The following is a 27,235-nucleotide window of genomic DNA, read 5'->3' as shown; positions in this document are numbered from 1 at the left end:
TGTTAACTAGTTGTCCTTCGACAAAGGCCTCCTCCAAGGTCTTCAATTCTTTTCAAGGTTTCATTGTTTTAGTTCACAGTGATGAGATGCCTTCCTCTATTCCACCTATGTCCTCTGGGATACCATTCGGTTATTATTCTCACAAATTTAGATAAAAAGGTATCAACTGGACGTGTGAAGTATAACCATTTCTTGCGTGGTAATTCCAGGTTGATACGACATTTCTTGGTGATTCCTTTGATGTTTCAAATGCAGCGGTGATCACTTAAGGTGTCCCGTATCAGGTAACCCGTACGCTCGTTTGTTCTACACATAAATCCTATTTAAAAATTTGCGAAATGAACCTGAGAGTGACTGGAGCTCGTAGCTAGTGTTTCCGACAGCGACGGGTACTTGACCTGGTGATCATCCACGGGATGATCCGCAACAACCAACCGTAACGAACTTTGTACAAAGGTAGGTACACTAACCGGGACTCACCATTCAACTTGTGGATCCTGAGAACACATCGCATGGTATTTTTTCTCCAGTTAATGTTTTACAATCTCATATTGAGTTTAATATTATCTCTCATTGTGTTCTTAATCTCCTTCACCCACATTCCTGTTTTCTTTGTATCTAAATTCGCATGAAACACTTAAATTACTTTTTTATTATTTACCAGTGGGAGGCTCCTTCGCACAGGATGCCGGCTAGATTATGGGTACCACAACGGCGCCTCTTTCTGCCGTGAAGCAGTAATGTCTACCTAAGCATTACTGGATTCGGTCTGAAGGGCGCCGTAGCTAGTGAAATTACTGCAAATGAGATTTAACATCTTATGTCTCAAGGCGACGAGCGCAATTGTATTGCCGCTCTGAATTTTTGGGCTTTTCAAGAATCCTGAGCGGCACTGCATTGTAATGGGCTGGGCGTATCAATTACCATCAGCTGAATTTCCTGCTCGTCAAGTCCCGTATTTTCATAAAATTCATAAAAAATATTATACAATATATTGCGAGATATAGAGTTATGACTGTGTCGGCTTGTAATAATCAATATTGTGAAACATAGTTTTCAATTAGAACTAATATTATATTGAGGAGTATGCGGTGTGACCCTCGTTAGTTGCGGCGGTTCTTAGACATCACTCTCGTCGCTCAGCAATTGTCTAAATTAGCATACAGCAACCATTAGCTTGCAGCCAGCGGCCAGCATACTTCAGTGAGTGACCGCGGCGCCGGCGACCTCGGCCCCGGGCGCTGCCATCAAACAAACACAGCCTTCATTGTATTAGCGACTCTGTTGTTCGACACGAAGCTCCCATTTTCAAAGCACAAAACCTCGCGAATAATAAAGCTTATAATTAGTCAGAATACGTAATTAATTGGAGGATCGCATAAATTTGTGTTAACAAGTTGGCCGCCGCTCTGCCGCTATTGTGATTCTCATCGTGTTATTAAAGTCAACGATTTGTTAACACACGACGAACCGTCACTGGGCGACGACATCGCTCGATATATTTCGGCAAATATTCGAGATCTAATTAATACCTGCTTATTGGAGTTGTTACCCTCTCTCATATTTACAGCGTGGATCTGGTTAAGATGATAATGTAGAAACTACTTTGGTATTCAATCCTTAATTAATATCGATCTATGGGTACCGTCGGCTACAAGTCTAAAATCAAGACAGAAACTATGAGACAGAGAAAATAGTTTAAAACCAATAGAACTTCGCCTGCACAATCTGACAGAATTTTAGTAATAACAAACATGAACCATCATTATATTAGTTCAATTTAATAAAATGCGGTTAATCAACGTTCAATTCTTGAAATTATTTTCAACCCTTTCCGATTAAGCATTAATTAATATTACACAGTATTGTAAAAAGGATTTATTCGCATAAGAAAAGAACTCATTTTTATACGGCTCGCCGTGTAAGAATATAATTTAAAAGATGCGAATGATAAACAATTGAGAATAGAGATAGATTTGATATACGATGGATATAATATATAAAGCAATTGAATAAAATAATTTAGATATAGAAGATAACTGCTTTAGTGTGTAATGATTCCATGTGTGATTTTACTCAAACGTAACAGGACCACATAAACAAAATGATTTTGGTTTTCGTAACACGTCTGTTTTGTACTTTTTCTGGGATCATTTTGTAACCTATAGATCGCCCATAACAAGTTAACGCTTGTTCCTGATTAGCATTTAATATGTTGATATCTTTGCAACTTTCTTTTTCTATTCTTTAGAATTTAGTTAATAAATCGGAAGAAAAGCCTTTTTCTGCAGTTATTTTATTAATTTGTTCTGTAAATGCGCATATGTGGAAAATAATCAAGTACCTAACTAGTAAAACGCATAAAAATAATTAAGAGCTGATAGAATTGTAGAAAACTGAACTATATTCCAATCAGTATCAGGTCCATTTTTTTTTTTATGGAATAGGAGGACAAACGAGCGTACGGGTCACCTGTTGTTAAGTGATCACCGCCGCCCACACTCTCTTGCAACACCAGAGGAATCACAGGAGCGTTGCCGGCCTTTAAGGAAGGTGTACGCGCTTTTTTTGAAGGTACCCATGTCGTATCGTCCCGGAAACACCGCACAAGGAAGTTCATTCCACAGCTTTGTAGTACGTGGAAGAAAGCTCCTTGTAAACCGCACTGTGGAGGACCGCCACACATCCAGATGGTGAGGATGATATATGCTGAAGAAACAGCGTAGGAGATAGCACACAGCCTTGGGGCACTCCAGCATTCACGGGCTTCGAGTTCGAGCAATGTCCGTCGACAACGACCTGTATGCTGCGCCCAGTGAGGAAGCTGGAGGTCCACTTGCACAAGCTCTCGGGAAGCCCAAATGATGGAAGTTTAGAGAGGAGCGCCTTGTGCCATATACGATCAAAGGCCTTCGCTATATCCAGGCTAACTGCCAGGCCTTCCCCCTTGCTTTCAGTAGCCGCAGCCCATCTATGTGTTAGGTATACCAGAAGATCACCTGCCGACCGACCATGGCGAAACCCGTATTGTCGGTCGTTGATCAACTGGTGACCGTCTAGGTATACCAAGAGCTGACGGCTAATTATGCTCTCCATGATTTTGGAGAGCAGGGAGGTAATAGTAATAGGCCTGTAGTTTGCCGGATCCGAACTGTCTCCTTTTTTTTGGATCGGATGGACAAGGACTGACTTCCATAAGTCAGGGACTACGCCTTTGGAATAAGAGTGCCGGAATAAACGCGTTAGCACCGGCGTCAACTCAGGGGCACACGTTATAAGCACGATTGGAGAAATGCCATCCGGCCCGCTCGACTACCTGACGTCCAACGAAAACAGAGCTCGCCTAACAGTTTTCTGTCTGAACTGTACTTCAGGCATAGAGCTCTGACACCGCGGGATGGTCGGCGGTGTTTTTCCGTTGTCGTCAAGAGTCGAGTTGGAGGCGAAAAGAGCGCACAGGAGATCGGCTTTCTCTTTTGCCGTATGGGCCAGGGTGTCATTCCTCATGTGCAACGGCGGCATGGACAGCTGGCTGAAGTTACTAAGAGCAGCTTTCGACAACGACCAGAACTTGCGTGTTCCGGTCGGGTAACTGGAAAGCTGCTCGCCGATTTTGACGACGTGTTTTGACATTGCACGGGCGATTTGCCGCTTAAAAAATCTGGAAGCATCGTTGTATTTCCTCTTAAGAACTATGTATGTATATGACAGATTGATCAACTTCATTTATTTTATTAAAATTTATGCGACTCACCACAGTAACAGAAAATAACTAGGTAACTTTCACATCCTCTGTAGAAGACCACACAAGATAGGGGTGCCGCATGCTGTTACTACTACAAGGCTATTAATGCGTCACTAATGCCAGAAATCCTAGTAGGAAACAAATAAAATGAAAATTCCCACGCGGACTTTTCCGTGTATTATTCAAGAAGACCTGAAGCTTGGAGTTTTTCGTCAGTATACAGCCTACGTACTTAAATAAATCCCTATAGTTAGAGAGTGACGCGATAAAAAAAAACACAATTGAAGAATATTCATAGCGGCAAAGAAGCATCGTAGTTGTACCAATTAATTAAATGTTGATACATCAAACTTAAATCATTTACATAGCTCAGAAAGTGGTGAAACTGCAGTGGCAGTGGGCATAGTTCGACGGACAGATGGCCTTTGGGGCAGTAAAGTCGTCGAATGGTGACCACGTACCGGAAGACGTAGTGTTGGTAGGCCCCCTAAAAGATAGACAGACGATTTAGTCAAGATCGCCGAAATACGTTGGATAAGTGCAGCGCAGGACCGATCGTCATGGCGATCTTTGGGGGAGGCCTTTGTCCAGCAGTGGACGATGATACATCAATAACTAAATACATATAAGTATTATTAAGATAACATTACGTCATAGAAATAAATGCATTTTTATTTGTAACAAGTTATGGTTACACCATACATATTTCCTTGTTGATATGATTCACTCAAATGTATATAAATATATATCATAATATACTCAACTCCAATTTAGTATTACAATAAACATCAAAGTATATTAATATAGTATTTTTAATAATTATAATAAAATCTTTACCAATAACTGAATAATTTACATTGAGTAGCAAATTTAATAAGGAAGTTAATATTTTTTTATTTCGAAAATAACAAATTATTCAAATTAATTAGAAATTGGAAAGATATATATTATATAAAATAACAAAAAGGTAATAGGCACATAAAGAACTAATGTAATAAATGCTTCGGGCTTGGCTATCATTACTAATGTAATGTAACAAAAACTATACTTATCATAGGTACTTATATAATCAGCAGTATAACGCATTCGTTTCAACATAATTAACCAAGAATATAACTTAATAACGATTAACAACCGTTAAGTTAACGCCCTTTAAATATGAGGTGGTTGGAAAAAACGTTATTGAATGACTTAGTGTTGCTAAGTTGGCAGTGTCGCCGTATACTGATGAGCGCCAAGCTAACGGGACTCTGGCCCTTTGGCTACCGGCTGTTGGGGCTGTTTATACTTCAATAACTTATTGTTTGACCTTTACTAGCGACGCGCATGGAAATGAAAAGGTTCACGTGTTCCGCGTTGCTTCACGTTACCGAGCCGCGCCTGACGGACCACGTATATGGTTTATTAAGACATTAAAGGAGTTTAAGAGTTCCATAAAGATATTTGACCTATTGAAATTCAAATTCATATATTTTTATTGAAAATAGGATATAATATTACTTATTGAAAGTCAAAAACTAATACCCATTCCAAAAGGTATGCCTGAGACCTGAGAAGAACGGGCGCAGCATACTCGGAGTGCTTCTTTTTTGTATAAAAATATGGTTACAATGTAAAATCATACAATAAAATTTATTATTTAATAACCTGTGGGCGGCCGCTCCATTGCCAAACTGTGGTATCATTAAATGACTTCTTTATGTAATAGTAACCTTTACCACACAAAAGTTTTTTAACAATTCTTTTGAATGACATTATACATTTGTTTTGAACATTATCAGATCTTGTTGTACTTAGCCGAGTAGTAGGCATTATATGTTTATGTTTGTTCCTTGTGTTAACATTATGGTTATGACAGTATCTACCAAATTCACTTATGTGCCTATGTACATACATAATATTATCAAGAATACATTGACGCACACTTAAGTTTTATTCGCTAAATTAGAGATATTTAATTGCGAGATATAAAATTGTCTTATGTGATGTCACACCGTGGCTGACTTTGATAACTTCTTTAATTGAACCCGTGTCTAGTATCTTTAAACTTGTCACTGTGTTACCAAGCATTTAAAGAATGTATTTAAATTTGAAGGTCGGAAATAATTAATTTGGAGGGAGCACTGTCATTGCATACGAGAGTTAGAGAACCACTGGCACTAACAATCGCTCAAGCTCGCCAGGTCGCTCATGTTCACGATCTAATAATAATGCTAGCGCTGATATCTACATGAATCATTAATCATTTTAATTGACGTCTACTTTTTCTCATAAATACTTGTATATGTATATCTGAAGCAACACACACAACACACAGCACACATCATGTTCACACAATCGTTGAGCACACCACACATAAATTTAAATTAATTGAAGACGTTCACGCGGCGCCGACCGCGAGCCTTTGATGTTTAAATACTCTCTGAGTAGATATCCACCGAAATATTCGAACTGTATAGAGACAATATAAAGGCATAAAAAGGCATAAAAGGCATTTATTTTCTGAAAATTGATTCCTTTAGAATTATTTTTGATGTCATTTCTTATGCTACTAGATACTACTACCGCTTCGGAAACAAAGGCGCTCTGAGAGAGAAGAAGCGGCGCAAGAAACTCTCCCAGCATTCTTTTTTTTGCGCTCTTTTCAATAATAATATACAATATTGTACATTCGCTATAAAATAATCACAATCTAGTCCCAGGCTGTCCGATCATTTAGATATTCAGCAGTGGAGTAATAGGATTTACGACAGAGCCATTTTTTTATAAAACATTCAAATTTATTTATAGATAATGCCTGAACAGTGGCTGGGACTTTATTGTAGAAGTGTATACATTTACCCTTAAAGCTATTATGTATCTTATGAAGCCTACTAGAATTAGTTACAAGCAATCCCTTATTTCTAGTGTTATAATAATGAAAATCCCTATTAAGAGCAAAAATTTTGGAGTTATAGTGATGTCTCATCATAGCAAGCCCGCGACCGATACAGTAACATACAAATTAAGAAAATCGGCACCGTGGAATGGGCTTTATAGCATCCGAAAAGATGATAATTGTATGTAGTTTTTTTTGTAGTAATTTTATGAACTAGCTGACCCGACAGACGTTGTTCTGTACACAATAAATAAAAAACTGTTTTGTTATGAATTTGTCTATAATATTTCATAACGTCACGAATTATTTCGTAAAATATGCTCCCTGTTGAATGAAATTCTTTCACAGCAGAACTGTCAAACAGTGCGGCAATAAATTCTCTCGTAGTAAATATGTCCATACAAAATAAATATTGAAAATAAAAATCGAAATAAAAACTATCCTATTTATAAAGTTGGACTAAATTGCACTCCATGAAGTAATCCCTATTAAATTCCGTTCATTAGTTTAGGAGTTCACGGGAAACAAACATCAGGACACTCGATTTATATATATATATATTACTGGCTGACCCGGCAAACGTTGTTTTGCCATATAAATTATTTTTAGAGTTCGACCGTTTCTTGGACATAGCAACATTATTTTTTTTCTAAAACAATAGTTTTTTTTTAAAATAAGTGTAGCCTAAGTTACTCCTTATTACATCAGCTACCTGCCAATAAAAGTCCCGTCAAAATCGGTCCAGCCATTTCAGCGATTAGCCGGAACAAACAGACAGGCAGACAAAAATTTTAAAATGTGTAATTTTGGTGTATATACCGTATATATATTCATATACATGTAGTAAGAAATTGTTATTTAAATATTAAAAACAGACACCCCAATTTTATTTATATGTATAGATAGATTGTAATAAAAATTTGGCAAACGCAGAAGACACTTCCCGTTTGTTGCGGACGATTGATCTGATATTTGCAGTTGGCAGGTGGCAGGTGGCACTTGTATGCCACTGGTCTATTTATAGGCACCAGCTCACCAGTTCACCGGCTCACCGGCGAGGTACCGTTGCGTGACAATGATAACTGTAGCGTGGCGACCTTATAAAGTTGGTGAATGCGTTAATAGGTCGTCTGCTCACCTATATTTTTTTATTTTTACTCTGGGGTTGACTTCTGTTTTTGTGTGAACGGTGCACACACATTAGTACAGTATTACGGTTCTCAATAAGTTTTATTAACTAATCAGTTTGTTATTTATCAGTAATTTAAGCGATATCCCTTGATTCTGGGATTTAGTATAAAAATTTAATTTTATACAAATGTGCGGTTTCGAATTCCGCATGTACCATAAATTTTAGTACAAATGAAATTTGTATAAGTTTTGTTATATCAAGTGAAATTGAAAATATTAATTGAAAATAGTAATTTTAAATGTTTTTTTGTTACTATAGACAAATCACGTCGTTTAAAAAGAGTAAAGCCGAAAATATGAACAATATAAGCCACAAATTATACCATAATAAACGTCGACTGCCTTATCTATACATTGCCGCGTTTACCCCAGTCGTGTAAAATATTCTTGGTCAATAAGCAGCGATGTAAAACATTTATTCAGATCAGGTTTCGTATGTTTAAGTGGACACACTGTCACACATCATTAACATAACCTAACTTTCGTTTAGTACCCATTTCTTAAATAAGCAACTGACAATAAAAGAACGCGATTCGGACAGTGACAGTTGACACGAGCCTTAGGAGAAAAGTGTGCTTTCCTTTACGCACACTTCTGCCGTTTCGCTTTCGGACTGCGAATGATATGTCCTTTCCTATGTGAACGACATTTGTTTTACAGGACAAATATTTATATGAATAAGAAAACTTTTTAAATATCAAAACTAGTATAGTAGCTAATATTTTGGAAAGATTGTGTACGTTTTGGAAATTGTAGTTTCTAAGAAATGGGGGAGTTGGGTGGGATTAACGATTGTGTTGGAGATGACTATTTGGTGTATTATAACTTCGTTTAAGTTTCACATTCGGGCTATTTCGTTTTAAAGATCTATGTTATTTGAAAATGTATCTGCAATCTGTATATTGTGTGTGTTGGAAATGTCTATTAATTGGGTTGTTTTGTCAGTCTTGTCTACAAGGATTATGTCTGGTCTATTGTGGTGTAGGGTTCGATCTGTGAGGATCGTTTTGTCAAAGTAGAGTTTGTGGGTTGAGTTTTCAAGTACTATATCGGGTGTGTATTTGTAGTATGGGGTCCAGGAAGATAATAAATTATTGTTTAGTGCTGGGTTTTGACGAATAATGTTGGTAACTTTATCGTTTCTGTACTTGTAGTCGGTTATAACTATTGCTTTAGAGGCTCTTGGTATTTGTTGTATGGTTTCCAATGCACTATTGTAAAAAGCATGTTTTTTCTCAAAACTGATTCCTTTACAATTCTTTCTTAAGTCATTTACACTACGCTTCGGAAACAAATTGCACTGAGAGAGAAGGAACGTCGCAAGAAAGTCTCCCAGCAACAGAGTAGCGACGGCACATATCTGTACGTAACTTACTTGTTCGTATGATGTGTTTTTGATAATTTCGTGTTTCGATAACATAATCTTGAATGGCAATTATTAACCCTTCAGTCTCTGGGAATAATAATTATTCATCTCGTACCAGCCATTCGTTCGACTCATCTTTGTCGACGTTGGGTTGGCATAGGTTTTTCAGGTCCACTTGCCTATTTTAGTTTTTGGAGTAATTTAGAATTAGTGTTGTAAATTTGGTATCATTTGTGGGAGTGGGATGCTCCTTTACACAGGATGCCGGCTAGATTATGGGTCCTACAACGACGCCTATTTCTGAAGCCATAGTAATGTGTAAGCATTATTTGTTTTGGTCTGAAGTGCGCCAAAGCTAGTGAAATTATTAGGCAAATGAGACTTAACATCTTATGTCTCAAGGTGAAGTGTGCAGTGTAGCTGTAATGCCGCTCAGCATTTTTGAGTTTCTCAAGAATCCTGATCAGCACTGCATTGTAATGGTCAGGGCGTATTAATAACCATTTTACACATTTTACACAAATTATCTTGCCCCAAGTTAAGCATCTATAGCCTGTGTTATGGGTTACAAGACAATGATATATTTAATACAATATACTTACTTAAACATACATTAATTCATATAAACATACATAAATACATATATAGATGCAAATCAGAGTTTAATGCTTTGTTGTGGAAATATTTTATCAGATTGTGAATTTGACTGTTGTGTAAGTTTTCTAGATCAATTTTATTTTTATAATTACTATTATAATTTGTTGCTTAAAACCTTAAATATCATTAAAAAGCTAATTTGTTTAACGAGTATTCATCTGTCGGTCCGGTCTCGCTCTCGTTCACGTCAGCTACTGTGACGGACAGACCCTTCCCGGCCGCTCCACACTCCATTATATAATATGTCAATTGTGTTCACTACTTTGTGTTAAATTTATTTAATAAATTTATTGTGAAAATAAGGGATGAGATTTCAGCTAATGGTTAATGATACGCCCTGCCCATTACAATTCAGTGCCGCTCAAGGTGATTGAAAAACCCAAAATTACTGAGCGGCACTACAACTGCGTTCGTCACCTTGAGATATAAGATGTTAAGTCGCATTTTCCCAGTAATTTCCCTAGCTACGACGCCCTTCAGAGCGAGCACAATAATGCTTACACATTGCTGCTTCACGTCAGAATTAGGCACCGTTGTGGTACCCATAATCTAGCCGGCATCCTGGGAAAAAAAGCAAAGGAGCCTCCCACTGGTTGTATTATTATAAGTTTTAAATGATATATAATAAATAACAATAAAATACATAGTAAAACAGTAAAGTTGTACATCTAATCACCTATATAGTATAAACAGTAAACCGACACAAACTAAATTCCTCGTCGAAATCTAGTTAACTTTGTAGAATAACAGAAAGTAGAGTTAGCGATCGTTGGAAGGTCGCTGAACAAAGGAAACACCCTCGTTATTTTAAACAATTCCATAATGAGGTGGAGGGACACGGGGCTCACTGATTGTACTACAAAGGGACTGAGTGACCCCTGTCTCTAATGAGAGCGGCGCGGGGCCAAGCCTCACAAACGAAACAACTTTGGAGTCGTGTTTGCCCAGGGCGCTCTCCAACTAGCTACTCGTTATTTAGACTCCAAATTACATTTGCTGAAATATTTACTCCATTGTCCAACCAGAAAATAATTATTGGTAAAAATTTGTACGATTCGTAATTGAGACTCAAATGTAAGAACTTAAAAACGTCCCACGGCGATAGCAATTATTAAAGCGATACACAACGGCATTGCACCGCAGGCACGCGCCCGGAGGTCGGGCGGACTCACCGGATTTACCTCCGCACTTAGCGGCGCGAGGGCCAGGTGTCCTCCGAGATTCGCGAATCAAATCTCGTTTCAAACTGTCACTTTAAACCGCGATTGGCACGCGCCCAGTGGCGGGCGCATTGCGCAAGACGGAAGCGGGCGACCAATCAGGCGGCGAGGCGCGCTCTATGTAAATATTATGTAAATGTTGTATTCAAATCAGTTTAAAGTATCAGGGCGCATGCACGCCGCCAGGCTTTTTATTGGTGTAAAGGGACAGGGCAAGGGTTGCGATCGGAGCACGACGCGTGCCGGCCGCCTCGGGGCAAACAACCCTTTTTTACCCTTTTTGATTGCAGCTGTTTTTTAGTATGGCACGAGCGTCTGACGCGCGCTGTTGACAAACATTTGAAAAGATCGGATCTGATTTATACTGGCGGGACTCACACTTCACACCTGGCCGTCACCAGTGTGTGCGGGTGCCCTGTTGTATCGCGTGTTTGTGTGTGTGTGTGTATTGGATACCAATTATACTAATTTCCCGCTCCATTAAAGGTGACAGGACCAATATTTACGGGAACGTTATAAGAAGGCGCGGTCTGAAGGCAAGCATCGTTGAACAAACAATGAAATTAATACTAATAGCGGCAATAATCTAGTGTAATAGCGACAACAATATATCAGAACTTAACACAAAATAGAGAGGTGAAGTGTACGATGTTCATAATGACACATCATAGCAATATATATATGGCTCATGCACATCTCTATTACTAAATTTAACTTTTACAACTTCCGTGCTCTTAAAGTGAGAAAGCACGGAGAAGGCTTTATTTAAACAAAAATCGTTAAGACATCCGTTATTAACGTCACAAAAGCTAGTCACACAGCTAGGACACGCTCCAGCTTTTTTTATGTAGGCTTGACAATATGATATGCTCATAATTTTAGGTATACAAAAATATTACAATTTATATATCTAAGTTAACCGTATGCACATTGCTATTAAGATGCAAATAACAATTAGGGAAATAATTAAATAAAATGATAAAGATTCTTCATTGGTTTTTACACATTTTATTTGATTATTATTTATTACTAGATAATTTGAGCGACTGAGTGCCACCTAAAACCGCAACCGTATTTCAAAAAATAAATAAAACTTATGACTTTTTTGTGTAATGATGTTAACGTATCTCTAAATTTTTATAATTATGCTGGGTTTTTATTTCATATTTTTTTGTGGTTCTACTAATGATATGTATTTTTATGTGGCTTTTAACATTATATATAACTATTTATTATTTATATTATTCTGGAAAGTTTTAAACGATTATATATATTTTTTATTACCTGCATTAGGACTTTCCTGTATCAAAGTGGTATCACTTTGTTATTTAATTTGGCCAGTGCAGCAATTTACTGTTCGTTAAATTTCCAGATCATCAGTTAATAATTTATATCTAAAACCTTTAAAAATTGTGAAAGTCAATTTGGAAGTATAAAAGTGTAGTAATGGACCTAGGCGCGAGCACTGGGGTACGCCAGAAAGTTGATATCTACTGCGATTAACAAACAGCAGTTGATGTTATAAATAAGATTTAAGCCACGATGGAATTAATTCCTTAATAGAGTATAAGATAATGCATCTATAAGGATATAGAGTATAATATAATTTTCGAAAACTAATAAAGATAATGTAGGAGCTTTTTTAGTAATATACTTCCATGGATCAAGTTGGTAAAATGCCTTGCTAAAATCAGAATAAATTACGTCAAACTCATTTTCTTCTCTGATTGTATCTGAGCCACTAAAATTCAACAAATGTAAAACAGAAATAAAAATTTGCAAAAACAAAATTTTATGAACGATGCGGGATGTTATCATTTTTAAAAACATACCAAATTGTTGGACCTTTGGCTACAACATCATTTATTACATCTGGATAAAACAGCTTACCACCGGCACAGACAGACACAAGTAATAAACAGAGAGATGGAGTAGGTAAATACCAATGAATATATGTTCCGCGCCTGTCTTACGTAATAACAATTAACAATTTCGATGTTTGATCTGCCTCCATTGGTGTCTGTCCATTGCAACTCTTGAAACGTAGCAGAACTTAGCTGAGGTTGAGCCTTTCACTTGGTCACTCCATCTGGTAAGGGTCGGTCGGCGGGCTCTTTTGCCATCAGTGTCCCCAACTACGATCAGCATTTCAAGGGTCTCATCTACCTCTTTATTATGTGATCGAAATGGGTCAGAATTCTCGGCTACACTAGATTGTAGAAAGGCGGGTTCGAACACGAACTGCGAAAGAATCGTAGCATCGGTGCACTTGGCTGTCGAGGGTATTCGTAACATCCAGCACCACATCTTAAATGCTTCAACTCTTTGTCTTTCTCGAGTTCGTATCTTGGGTTTCAAAATACCTACTCAAAAATTTTTACTCAAAATAGAATTTTCAAATAATTAAATAAGTTATTACATTTTGTTACGTTTTTAAAGTATTATCCTCACTTCTAGGATTAATAAACTAATAAAATTTGAAGTAGATCCTGTAGATGAGGCCACAACCTGAGAGTTGAACAAAGTATACAAGATTTTATGACGATACGTCACTCGAACGGTGAACTCAGGTTGAATAGCACTCGGACAGAACGCGAGAGGTCGTCATTATCGAGAGTCCCGCATCGTTCATAGAATTTTGTTTTCAATTTTTATTTGTGTATGTTATTACGTCAAAATATACAATCCACCCTTCTAAAATATATACCCGAGTAGAACGGGTTCAAGAAAATCAGTGGGCCTCTTTTAAGTAAATCATGCATTACAATTATTATTAATTCAATAAATAGAGTGGCGGGGATCGTCTAATTCTCGCGGTGTGGTATAATTTAGAAAATAATTCTTTTGAAGTTTGCAAGTAAGCATTTTCTGGGATCCTATTGTAAAGGCACGTGCCTCGTCCAACAAAAGACTTACTAACATAACATAGCCGAATTGTGTGACAAGTTATATTAATTGTTGCTGGTGCTAACATTATTATACCTAGAAAGTTGCTTTTGTGACTATATACATACATTAAATTATATATTAAGAGGCAGTCACAATGAAAACCTCTTTAATTTTTCTTTTCATCCTTGATGGAGGATCAAGTAGGTAGTAGTTTTTTTTTTAATTTTCTCTAGAACTTAAGCTATACATAGCGATAATAATCCTTTTCTACAGCTCAAAGTTTGTATTAAAATTGGCTGCATTGCCCCGCTATTATGTACCATTAGACGCAATACTGTGAAAATAGCTATGTCAGTCAATTGACTTATCTTTATAACCGTGTTTGCTCCAGAACTATCAGCCAATCCTTCAATGTAAGTTGGAATTAACACAAATACCAAGCATTCTATTGGTTTTAGCTCCTCTCCTTTAAATAAAACACTTGCATCTACATTTGCAAAATTATTTATAGTAAGTTTTAAATACTTAGTTTTCATAATATGATAGCATCAGATGTGAGATAAAACATTGTTTACTGCGTCGTATGTAACTTGATTTCTTTTCACTTTTATTAAGAGTGAAATGTCATCCGCAAACAAGGCTATCTTATGGTTTGTTTAATAGATCAGGTACATCCTTAATATCTATAGAAAGTTTGCAGGTAACATTAAAGGCATACCTGAAAAAAATATGAAATGATCAAGTTCCTTTCATGCCTCAGTGGCAAAGGTTCCTGACCACTGTTGAATGTTTTTTTATTAATGAAAGTAAGGGACGAGACGAGCAGGACGCCCTGCCCATTACAATGCAGTGCCGATCAGGGTTCATGATAGACCCAAAAATACTGAGCGGCACTACAACTAACCTCATCACCTTGAGACATAAGATGTTAAGTCTAATTTGCCCAGTTATTTCCCTAGCTACGGTGCCATTCAGACCGAAACACAGTAATGGTTAAACATTACTGCTTCACCGTAGAAATAGGCGCTATTGTGGTACCCTAATCAAGTCGGCATTCTGTGCAAAGGAGAAGGCTCCTTTACACAGGATGCCAGGTGGGAGGCCACTGCTGCGGAAATAGACGCCGTTGTGGTACCCATAATCTAGCCGGCATCCGATTTAGATGAATCACAGAAGGTATCAATATAATTCTAACTAATTAATTCCCTTAGGTTTCAAAAATATTCTTAATAAACTTAAGACCTCCAACTGTAGTTGAGCCTACCTGCGAAGCGACCTGATGAAGAAGATGCCTCAAACCTGATGATGATATACTTAGGTCTGAGGCCTATCTTTTGATGGTCAATAAGTGCTTTTTAATTCTGTTTAAATAAAAGTCAAAGTCAAATAAACTTTATTCAATTAGGCTTCAACTATACGGTTTTGAATCGTCACTGCAAATATTTCTTTTAAATTACTGAATTTACCGTAAAATGTTGAGCTCGTGAGAAACAAGAAACTCAACGACTGCTCATTTCTATCAAATAGAGTATTTTACAATGGCTATAATATACATAACAAATTAGTTTGTAAGGTGCTGTATCCAATGAAGACTTGTTTAAATAATATAAATTATTTCATAAAAAGTAATAAATAATTGATTGTATAAACTATCGTATATTGTATGCGTCAAATTTTAGAGCATGAATTCATTGTTTGTGTAAAGATGCTTCGTAAACATGATGGTCGTAATTACTGTATGTATCAACCTTTATAGCAGTGGTGCTCAAACGGTCGATCGAGATCGACAGGTCGATCGCGAGTGCTTTTTGAGTCGATCTCGAGAAAAAAATCCGCTATAATAAACTAAAATCGGTAATAATGTACCACCTTATGAAAAGTATGCTCAGGAGTCAGTACATGCAGTGTCACGCTTCAACATCGAAAGTCACTCTTTAGTTAAGCTTAGAACTTAAGAACGCGTTTGTTTTGTAAGAACCAATAAACTCTTAATTTTGAATTACAATTATGAGTTTTTTTCATTGACATTTAAGAGCAGACCTACACTTACCTTGACTAAAAAAATGCATATTTTGCGCAAAACTAATATCTATGTCATCGTGACACTCTACCTAGACGACAATCCTTCATCACACATACTTGAAGCCTCTCAGAGTCGATCGATCGTAGTCTACAAATTTTGAGGTAGATCGCCAGCAGTTCAAGCTTGTGCACCCCTGCTTTATAGCAAGAACACATTGTAGAAAAAAGTTCATTGTGAAAAGTATTTGAATTTGAGTTTGAAAATTCAAATAGGCTTATAATTATGGTGTTCGTATAATATTTTTTATTTTCTGCCTAAGATATCTATGCGTTGTAATAGTGAAGTTTCAGCCGTCAACTGTCACGGAGTCCACAGTTGAGTCGTCTCTTGTTTAATTGCTAATCGCTCACTCTCTCACAAATATTGTTTTATCAAACAACGCGCAGACAAACAAAAGGACACGATATTCCCCAACTTTTTGCTATATTGACTGTCACTTAAGCTTAATTCAAATATTATTTCTGATGAGGTTCAGTTACACAAAAAACATGAAAATATCCAAGCTAATGTACCTACGTTTCTGAAGCCAAGAAATGATCAACAATCACTTTTTCCCTTTGTTAAATACCATACCTAACATCTCAATGAAGAACATTGTTTTGTTAAATTTGGAGTTATAGATCCTTTTTAGATACACTTACTGTCATATTACAAAAATGTTGAACATGTGTTTAATACTCGTTTTAAAAAAGTTCTATTACAAATCTGTGACTATCTGTTGTTTAGCGTTCAACAATCTTAAGCACTGCTTATGTTAAAACACGAGTCGAAGCTTGTCTAAGGTCTAACTGATAGGTCTAACTCATATTCTTAACACGGACTAGTAAAAAAAGAAGGACTCCGCGCCGTGATATTAGCAAGTGAAACACATTTAAGCTAGTGTGTGTGCGGTTACGGGGTATACCAGTTACACGATTTTTCTCCCTTAAATAATGGCATATATGCACAAATACTTTTATGTTACACTTTCTTTACACTTTCTGAAAACGCACGACGGCATTTTTAAAATATTTTATTGAGACGCAAACTGATCTGTCACAGACGATGAAAACTCTCATAATGGCCGCCTATCGGCCTGTAGTAATGCAATTGTGTGCATGGGGCTATGTATTTACACGTTAATCGGCTCCTTTTGGCGCTACACTGTTATGTAAGGTGACACGGAGTCCTTATTTTTTTACTAGTCCGTGATTCTTAAGGAAGATTTGGATTATATGATGACAGATAGATGACTGCTGTCAAAAATTGCGTTCCGTTCCTTTATTTGTTCCTGTACACTTCAGTTTATGCTGTGATTAACGACCTTTCAGTTAAACACAAGCTCAACACTGATTTATAGTAGGAAAAGATAAACTCCATCTTAAACGTTATTGTTTGGTCACTGACGTTGTTATAGTTAAGTCACTGTTTAACAAAACACGTGTCTAAGCCATGTTTAAATTATTTTTAGGTAATAATACCGTTGATTTTTTTAAAGTGTTTGAAATCACAATTATATTTCTCAGGTTTGTGTGGATTGGAACAGTTTATTTAACAATTAAAATTCATTTTCAAAATGTTATTTTTTAACTTCTGTACGTTGAAACGTTTTAGTATTTGTTTCATCACTTTGCATTGGTATTTAATAATTAATAGAATTATGAAGCTGTAAATATTGATGATGAGTGTCTTTAAGTCTCTTGCCACTTCTTCTCGTTAAAGCTCACTTCACTCACTTCTCCGATGTTGTGGTAAATGGTAAAATATGTTACTTGAACATTCATGAGTGGCCTTTCTTTCTTTCGAAACATTCCTACTTACGTACAGTTCGGTTAGCACGTAGTTAAAATATGAAATATGCTTAGTATTTTCTTTGATTAACGCGAGTGTGACACATTTAAATAAAATACTTTAAAGGATTACAAGGTGTGTTATTGTAACTGAGTTCTTACATTACATTTTTACGTAAAAGTTACATTTTTAATATTAGTTTAGTTAGCCCCATGTTTCAAGACCTTTCGCGGCCCCCTGAAAATGAGAAATTAAAATATAACTTTTACGCAAAAATCTAATATAAAAACACAGTTACAATTACACGCGTATTCTTAAGTGTTTTATATAAATGAAATATGCTTATCAATGGAAAGCCAAATCGGAATTTGCAAAATAGCATGTATGTATCTATATAGAAAATATATTTACTCTTACTATGTATACTCGGTTTAGTAGGTTAATAAGCAATCGAGTAAATTCAAATTCAAAGATTATGGGTTACCACAACGGCGCCTATTTCTGCCGTGAAGCAGTAATGTGTAAACATTACTGTGTTTCGGTCTGAAAGGCACCGTAGCTCGTGAAATAACTGGGCAAATGAGACTTAACAACTTATGTATCAAGTTGACAAGCGCAATTTTAGTGCCGCTCAGAATTTTTGGGGTTCTCCAAGAATCCTGAGCGGCACTGCATTGTAATGGGCATATCAAATAACTAATATCGGAACGCTCGTCTCGTTCCTTATTCAATTTATTATTTCTTAAAGTGATAACCCTCACTTCTGGGATTAATAACACAAATTATTTTAATAAAACAAATTATGCTCGCGTTTATCTATGATATTATGCAAGTATTTATATTTATAGTAAACTAGAATACCACATGGACCGTGGTATCACATTATCATGCAGTTAATAACATCGACTGGCGTAATCTGCAATTTTCTTCCCAAGAGTTATTATAACAATATTAGAGATTCATGTGTGGGTGAGGGGGGCGGGAAAAAGAGCTGCTGTGGGTGGTGGAGGAGATGGGGGACAGTTGGGGGAGAAGTGGGGGTAACCCTTTCTGAGCAGGCCATCTATCACCAGTCGACGAGCGAAATGTATTTTAATCCAGTGCCTGCGCCGGGCCGCCTCGCTTCATGAAACGTGAAAAATGATGGCACACACACACACATACCCACGTCCGTGTTCACACAGCGGTCTCTACGAGTGTGTGGTGTTCTTCCTAATGACCTCGCTTCCTTCGACGACACTTCTTTGGTTCAAGTTTGATATATTTACAAATCTACAATGTTGTATAGTTGTTTGTAATTAATTCTAATTAAATTCCGTTAATAATAGTCAAAAGTACATAGAGAATAAATCGAAAATAATCACCATCTTTAAGACTCGTTTCTAGTTTATAATAATCCCGGTAGGTGCAATCATTTATATGATGAATATGAATGTTTGTTTCCGAGTCATGGATGTTTTTATGTATGTTTATGTAAGTATATTGTATTAAATATATCGTTGTCTTGTACCCATAGTACAGGCTATGGCGGGGCAAGATTATTTGTGTTAAAGTGTGTCAATATTATATTATATTATTATTATTTAAGATAAAATCTCGTAGTCAGCAAATATTCAAAGTTACGGCTCCATCACCGGGAACAAGGTGGAAAGCGGAGAGGTGCGCAGTCGAAGCATGGATCGTAATTACAAACGGACCGCAAAAATAACACAACATGCTGTCAACAAGGGAAGCTCTAGCGGCGGAATAATAATTCTATTCGTGATATGAAAGCTGTGGTTTGACACTCTGTTATCAATTTTATATGAGCTAGTTAGTGTACAATCTGTTACAAACTTATAATATTGGCGCCAAGAAAAAATTATTTTCCAGGCCAATGAACGCCGCATTGGTTTTGTAGCAAGGTAGGCACTGTAAATGCCAGGGAGAGGCTCCTTTGCACAGGATGCCGGCTAGATTATGGGTACCACAAAGGCGCCTATTTCTGCCGTGAAGCAGTAATGTGTAAGCATTACTGTGTTTCGGTCTGAAAGGCGCCGTAGCTAGTGAAGTTACTGGGCAAATGAGACTTAACATCTTATGTCTCAAGGTGACGAGCGCAGTTGTAGTGCCGAATTTTTGGGATTTTTCAAGAATCCTGAGCGACACTGCATTGTAATGGGCAGGGCGTATGAATTACCATCAGCTGAACGTCCTGCTCGTCTCGTCCTTTATTTTCATAAAAAAATCTAATATGGCGTAGTTGCGCTTTACTTCGACAGTACGACTTAAGTTTTATGAAACGCTGCTTGCTTCGTATATGCAATCTGTACACTACCTATCGTAGGTAATAAATTACCTCTAACATTAGTGCTATATTTATTTAGCTTCATAACGAGATAGGCACTGCCTAATTGCCTATATGATGTGCACGCCCTAGTTATTTTCATAATCCTTTACTTTTAAGTACTTATTCAAAAGAGTTTTGACGGACAGACAGAAATTATGAATAAGTACCCACGAAAGTCCCTTTCTTTTCTCTGGAGATACACACGTCGCTTTAAAAATATTACAAGCGCATATGATATGATAACTACGCTGCTATAATTCATAATGAGAAATGCAACAGGAGCTCCTTAACATCGTCCCTGCAAGTCCCCAGATAGTGTTCATATAATAGTAAAACAAGCCTCGCCAAAACTGTGACGTTTGAGTTTATAGTGGAAAACGATCCCGCGAGACGTTCGCACCTCCTCCGCTCACAGCCGGGATCATCCGTCATCTCTTGTCTCCCCGCTCGGGACTCGGGACTCGGGAGCAGGCCGCGCTCCCAACACATAATACTTGACTTCATGATTCACTGCCTCATACACTGCTGACAGCTCGCTGATAAAAAAGCGATTTTTATTAATGATTCCCCGATTCTTTACTTTCAATATGGCGGGGGTCTAGTTTTCCTTTATAAAATTTCGTATTTCTTCAAGTTAACTGAGAATATTGCTATCAATTTATTACTTACTGATACTTTTCCATGACACACTTTCTCTTCAAAATTATTTCTATCTAACGAACAAGTAAGAAAAACTTGATAAACAATTTGTTATTTTTTTTAAGGTGATATATATGATATAGTTTTGATTTCAAATTTAATTTGTGTAATTAATCCCAGAAGTAAGGGCTATCACTTTAGAAAAACATATTGTTTAGATTTGAAAGGGCGATATCTCAAGTCAGTTTCCTAATATACAAATATTGGGGTTGAGCAGGTTATCAACTGTAAAGTAGATCCTGTAGATGAAGCCACAACATAAGATTTGAAAAAGACTCTCGGTATATGTGTTACGAAATTTAAAAGAATTGTTAAAAAACGTTTGTGTGGGAAAGGTTAGTATAGCATAAACGATTTTTTTAATGACACCACGGACTGGAAAGCGAACACCCTCAGGCTCTTTAATTATAAATGTTTATTGTACGATATTACATTGTAATCCATATTTTATATTAAAAAAAAAGCCCGCTGAGTTTCTTGCGCCCATTCTTCTCAGGTCTGAGGCAGTCTCTTTTGAATGGGTGGTAGGTTTTGACGTTCAATAAGTGATTTTAAATCTTATTTTGAATAAAAATATTTGAATTTGAATTTGAATTCATTAGTATTCAGGATCTCATTTATATATGTTGTCAGTTTTGCACACCGACTTTTTCAATCATTTTTTTCAACCTTCATTAGAACACTCCGTTGTTCGTCTCCACAATACCTGTTCCCAGGAACTTCCGATTCCCATGCTTGATTGCATCCAAATTCGGACATCAATCGTAATATTTAAATACATAAACACTAAATCATTATTATAGTGTAGTTGGTTCCATGTTTTATTGCGTTTAACTTGTTTGTCGTTGAATTTTGTTTTGCGTACAATAACTAAAAAATTTTATGAAATAAAATTTGGCGAGCGATCAGGTCTTAAATTTCAAGTTTTGGTGTTTGTTTTAGTAATTGCATCAGCTTTCATTCGGTGGTCGGCGTGAGTTCGCAAATTCAATAAAACTCAGATTTAATAACGTTTCTTAGAACTTTATATCAATTAACTTGTATTCTATGAAACTAAATAAAATATGTATCTTGGGTCATGAATTGGATCTTAAAGATATTCATATCTCTGTTAAGTTATAAACGGAGCGCGACACTCGAGAGACTTCGCATTTTACGAGTACATCTCGATGAGGAGGGGCCTCGGCCGTTCCTATCAGCATTATAATAATATTGAATGTTTTATTGGACGGACCTGCTCCTGTCGCTATCTTCCAAATTGCTAAAACATCTGTCCCGGAAAATTCACTCTCGGGTGGAGATCGCTCTTTCGAGGGTAGATAGAGACACAGCAATAGCGCGGTGTCATAACAACGAGACCGCTGCCGTCGCCGGCCGGTGATAATGCTGTGATTAATACCCGGCCTTATCTTGAGAGTGCAGCCGCCCCCAGGAGCTGTCCGATCGGTGGACTGGCTACGCCGCATTCAACCTTAACTGCAACATGGTAAGGGTCAAAGTGGCGTGGCACCTCGATCTGGTTAAGGTATTCTCAGACCCAACATAAGAGTTACGGATTTCGCATAATGCATATTATATTCGTCGGAGGGAGGTTGGGAGGGTGCGGGCCAAGGGTGGCGCGGGTAGCGGGGAGGAGACAGGGGAGGGAGGTTGAGAGGACCGCGTGACCGCACGTCTTTTGCACGCGACAAGCTCTCGACATTTTTTTATTATTATTGCGCTTCGATGGAATTTATTCGCGAGGGTCTCTAATAGAATATCCGACACGCTTGTTTAGGCTCGGGTGGGACGTGGCGTTTTGAATGCGGTTTTTAAGTCGTTTAATGGAGAGAAGTCTGAAGGGGGCCGGGAAGGTCTTTGAATGATCGCGACTCGCTCGGGGAGCACCGTGCTCGTTATAGTACGGAACGTTAGTCCGAGATTACGGACACGATTAATAGAGTAATAAACAATGTTAATGTGGCCGGGCGGGCGCAGGTAGTGACAGGAGAGGTCGCCGCGGACCACGTTACCCTTGAACGAGCACCACAACAATTATCATTACTAATTCGTATGAGTCAACACTGAATGACTTACAAATTATATATTATACATCTCTAAATTAAAGATTTATTTTTTTACTCATCCCAAACCCGTCCAATCCATAAAAATATAGTAACACGTACGTGAAATTAAAGTAAAATTAAAGTAACTGAAAAACACGACTTAAGAAGATAAGTTTTATCTTGTTGGCTATTTTTTTTTTAATAAAATTTGTTTATTTCTTTAAGAAAAAATACTTAAAAAGTAGGGGCAGGTATCTCCCATTAAGCTTATCGCCTGTATTGGGAAAATTTTGCTTCACAAACAAAAACCAGTCAAGAGCGACGCGCAGTCACATTTCGAGGATTTAGTACCACGAACTAAAAGCCACCACCACGTTTAACTGAATTGTGCCTCAAGACAATCATAATATTTTTTTAACACTAGTCAAGTTGTAAGTCTATTGGACGAGATATCGTACTTCTAGGAACCTTAAGGCCGCTATCCCAAGAAATCGCCAAAATAGCGCATAATTGAAACAATTTCTTAAACGCTTATATAAAGCTTTAATTTTTACAAAAAATAATTATATATCCACAGAGTATGAAAAGAAAATTCGTTTTTTTTTATATTTCTATCGTTAATAGACATTGCGAAAAAATCACAAAAGTACCCCTAACTTTTACAGTTGGAGCCATATTAATAATTCAATTTAGATAAAAAAATTATGAAAAATTATTTAACTTGACATAGTTTTGTTATTTTTGTAAAGAAAATTGTATTATGTTGGTAATAAATTAAAAAAACCTCTAATTATGAGTTAAAACTGTGGTGATCTTGTGCGAGAGAAGTGACCAAGCTCCGCTCGATTCCTCAAGGCCGTGGGCTCGGTCCCCAGCCTAAAACAAAAGAGAAAATTATGTTTTAAAGTGAAACACAACCTGGAGGCTTTAATATGGTTTTTGACAACAATTAATGTAATGAACTGTCATTATATTTCAGAATATGTCAATAGAAAGCATACTGGAGAACAGAAGAATCACACAAGTCAAGTGAAGAAGAAAATTAAACAAGAACATATTGTTGGAGCCAGCCCTTATACTCGTTAGTAGATAAATATTTTATTTAACACTAGCTGACCCAGCAAACGTTGTATTGCCATATAAAGTAATAAGAGAAAAAAACAATAATATATACAATTTTTGGGGTATATGAGAAATAGATGACGACTTAAGATTAAAACTTAAGACTTATTTATCTACATAAAAATAATCTGATAGATAGTTAACAACTGTAGTTAGCTTAAATTTAGTTTATTACTTACCTCCTGAGAAAGAAAGATATAAAGATTCTAATTAGTTATTCATTTTAAACAATTCTTTCAATTTGATTCTGAACGACGGGGGACACATCAAAGGAAATACATTATTGTTGTTTTTATTTAATTCCGAGCATTTTCGTATTTATTCACCTTTTAAACCTTCTCTGGACTTCCACAAATAATTCAAGGCCCAAATTTGCCAAATCCGTCCAGCCTTTCTAGAGTTTTAGCGAGACTAACGAACAGCAATTCATTTTTATATATATATATGAATAGATTATTATGTTATCTATAATACTAGGAAATAGTAATACCACAAATTAAATTTGAAAACAAAATTTATGAATGATGCGGGACTCGAACCCGCGACCTCACGCATTCCTCGCAAGTGCTCTACCACTGTGCCAACAGTTCGAGTGACGTAACGTTCATAAATCTCGTTCCACTCTCAGGTCGTGGCGTCACATACAGGATCCACTTTACAGTTGATAACCTGCTCAGCCCCAGATATTAGGATATTGACTGGAGATGTCGCTTGCAAATCTAAACAATTTGTTATTTTTTTTAACTGTTGGCTGAGTGGAAGAGTGCTCGCATGGAATGCGAGAGGTCGCGGGTTCGAGTCCCGCATCATTCACAAATTTAGTTTTCAAATTTAATTTGTGTATTTAATCCCAGAAGTGAGAGTTATCACTAAAAAATAACGAATAATATCATAACATTATTTCAGAGTGGTCACGAAAAAATTCCCCGCATACTGAAGTTGGTTGAGAACACCAGAAGACGCAAGTATGAGGCAAGTCGTTGGTATGACCTTCAATGGACCTTAATGACTAAACGCGATCCGTCACAAGGGCCATAAGTACATTTTCAAAAACTAATTAAGCATAAAAGTGTACGGATTATCTTTTCAAAATAAGTAATAAAATAAAATAGTTTCTCAATTAGACTGCTAACTTTTTAAAGCCCGTGAAATTTTATAGGAATTTATCATTGATTATTTCACAACACATCGCTCGTGAACGTCCAACTATTGAGGAAAAATAAATACCTTCCTACACGCATTTTAATCCTTTAGATATTATGTTATTTAACTTAACTTAAGATTTCCTGCCAAATGTAGTGGAAGCGTAAGCAAACGATTAATGACTGTTAGACGATGTCGGCCTCGGCTTAGCAATATGTTTTTTTTATATAAGAGGGGGCAAACGGGAAAGAGGTTGAGAGGGAGATGGTTAGACAACCACCCATGGACATCCACAACAACAGGTTTCAAGAGATGCGTTGCCAGCTTTTAATGTATGCTCTTTTCTTGAAGGTCCCTAAGACGTATCGGTTCGGGAAAACAGCAGCCGGTAAATGATTCCACAAAGTGGCTGTGAACGGTAAGTAATTTTTTGCAAAACGCGCGGTTGGGGAATGCTAGACGTCAACGTGATGCGGATGGTATTTAGGTGGTGGAATTCGGCACTGGAATTAACCCGAACAACTTCTTAGCACTCAGATAAATTCGGTAGAAGACACAAAGAGGTCGGGTCATACAAAGAGGTCTTGTAATGATGCGTAAGTCGTAGACTATAGACCGTGGTGGACCCATCGAATACCGGTAGTGAACGGCACTCCAGGTGAAGTTATCTGGATCTGGATACAGTCACTTGTCTCTACTATTTATATCTGATGTGTTCCACCAACCGTCTATTTCCTCTAAGCCATTATTACATAAAGCTCTCGCTTAAAGGGTTGGTCGCTTGCCAATAAGTTACGCTTTACATTCTCGCCATCTTTCGCTCGCCTGTAAATCATTACAAAGCTGTAAACACCTTAATCTAAAGGCATTTTTGTTGACATACTTTTTTGAACTTTTCATATTTTTTAAAGACAATAAAATCAATCGACAGCAATCCCCTACCCTTCGCTGACACCCACGATTATGCATTTTTTCTTTTCGACTGTTGTAACATTACACGAAAGTCAAAAATTATTATATATCTTATTCAAAGAGTTTAATTAACAAAGCACTTAAAATCATATGAAGCTCTGTGAACTGCACAGCTCGACAACTATACGTCTTTTCTTCGCTCTCTAGTGTGGGTAATGTCGCCGCGCGTTCTCCCGACCGACCACTGTACGCGGGTCCCCGCTTAGCGCTCCGGGAGCCGGCAGCGGCCGGGACAGGCAGCTCTTGCTGTACTGGTGATAGCTCGTACATATTTCTGCAATTGATTAGGCGGGGGCGGTTGCCATGGCGACTGCAGCGAGGGAAGCCGCCTCTCCCCCCGCCCCGCTCACCGTCGGCAGCTCTACCTACCCCTACATCATAGCTGAGCTGATCATGCACGTCTTGAGCGCTATAGCTCTCCCGGCTCGCTGGGAGGCTCTCCTCACAGCGTTATTCCGTTTAAACAAATTCCATTGTCTTTGTGCATCGGATCCATGCTTTGTGGAATTATATTCAGAGATATTATTGTTGTGCTCCAACCTCCCACACCCTCGAATACCCTCTAACCATTAAATAGCCCCCATTGGAATTGTGTTATACTTTTATACTTCGTTGTTTATGAGAAGCCTAGGAAAACTTTAGCAAAAAACTTTAGCAAAGGAAAGCCTAGAACACAATTCGACAATTTTTATTTTCTGCAAAATCCGTCTCGAACAAAGAGGCAGTCGTGGCGATAGGCATACATATTATTTAATGACACACTCGACAAACTTTTAAGATAATGAGTTCAGAAAAGCCACATTAATTTTTATTCTTTCTTACAAAATACAATGAAAGACGGCGGGGATCAAATATATCAAGTTGCAATAATTGTGCTCCTGTAGGACGTGCAGCATGCTCGTAAAATTCCCGCAACAATTAATTGAAATGTTCTGATTAGAACCGCGATTGTCCCGTAAAATACGCGAAGAGGTTCCAGTTAATTTCCTTCGCCAATACTCCCGCTAATTATTATCCCCCCCTAGAGGTTGGGGGGATTCCTTGTGGTTTAACTCGCTTCGTTGAAGGTAGAAGTTCATTTATTAAAACAGAATGAAAGGCAACTATAACCTTTAACTGGTTAACG

The 27,235-nt window shown here is 37.3% G+C and overlaps 1 long non-coding RNA gene across 1 annotated transcript in view; it reads left to right on the top strand.

The window, feature by feature from the left end:
* The window catches only part of LOC126967914 (uncharacterized), a 54,462-nt gene extending 29,496 nt beyond the window's left edge, over positions 1-24,966 (top strand). The window contains exons 2-3 of the long non-coding RNA XR_007730093.1: positions 23,852-23,953; positions 24,901-24,966. This is a non-coding gene — a long non-coding RNA (uncharacterized LOC126967914). The remainder of the gene's footprint in view (positions 1-23,851; positions 23,954-24,900) is intronic.
* Positions 24,967-27,235: the final 2,269 nt, after the last annotated feature.

The sequence above is a fragment of the Leptidea sinapis genome, chromosome 14 (genome assembly GCF_905404315.1).
Source record: "Leptidea sinapis chromosome 14, ilLepSina1.1, whole genome shotgun sequence".
Classification (NCBI taxonomy): Eukaryota; Metazoa; Arthropoda; class Insecta; order Lepidoptera; family Pieridae; genus Leptidea; species Leptidea sinapis.
This window is presented reverse-complemented; position numbering and strand designations above follow the sequence as displayed.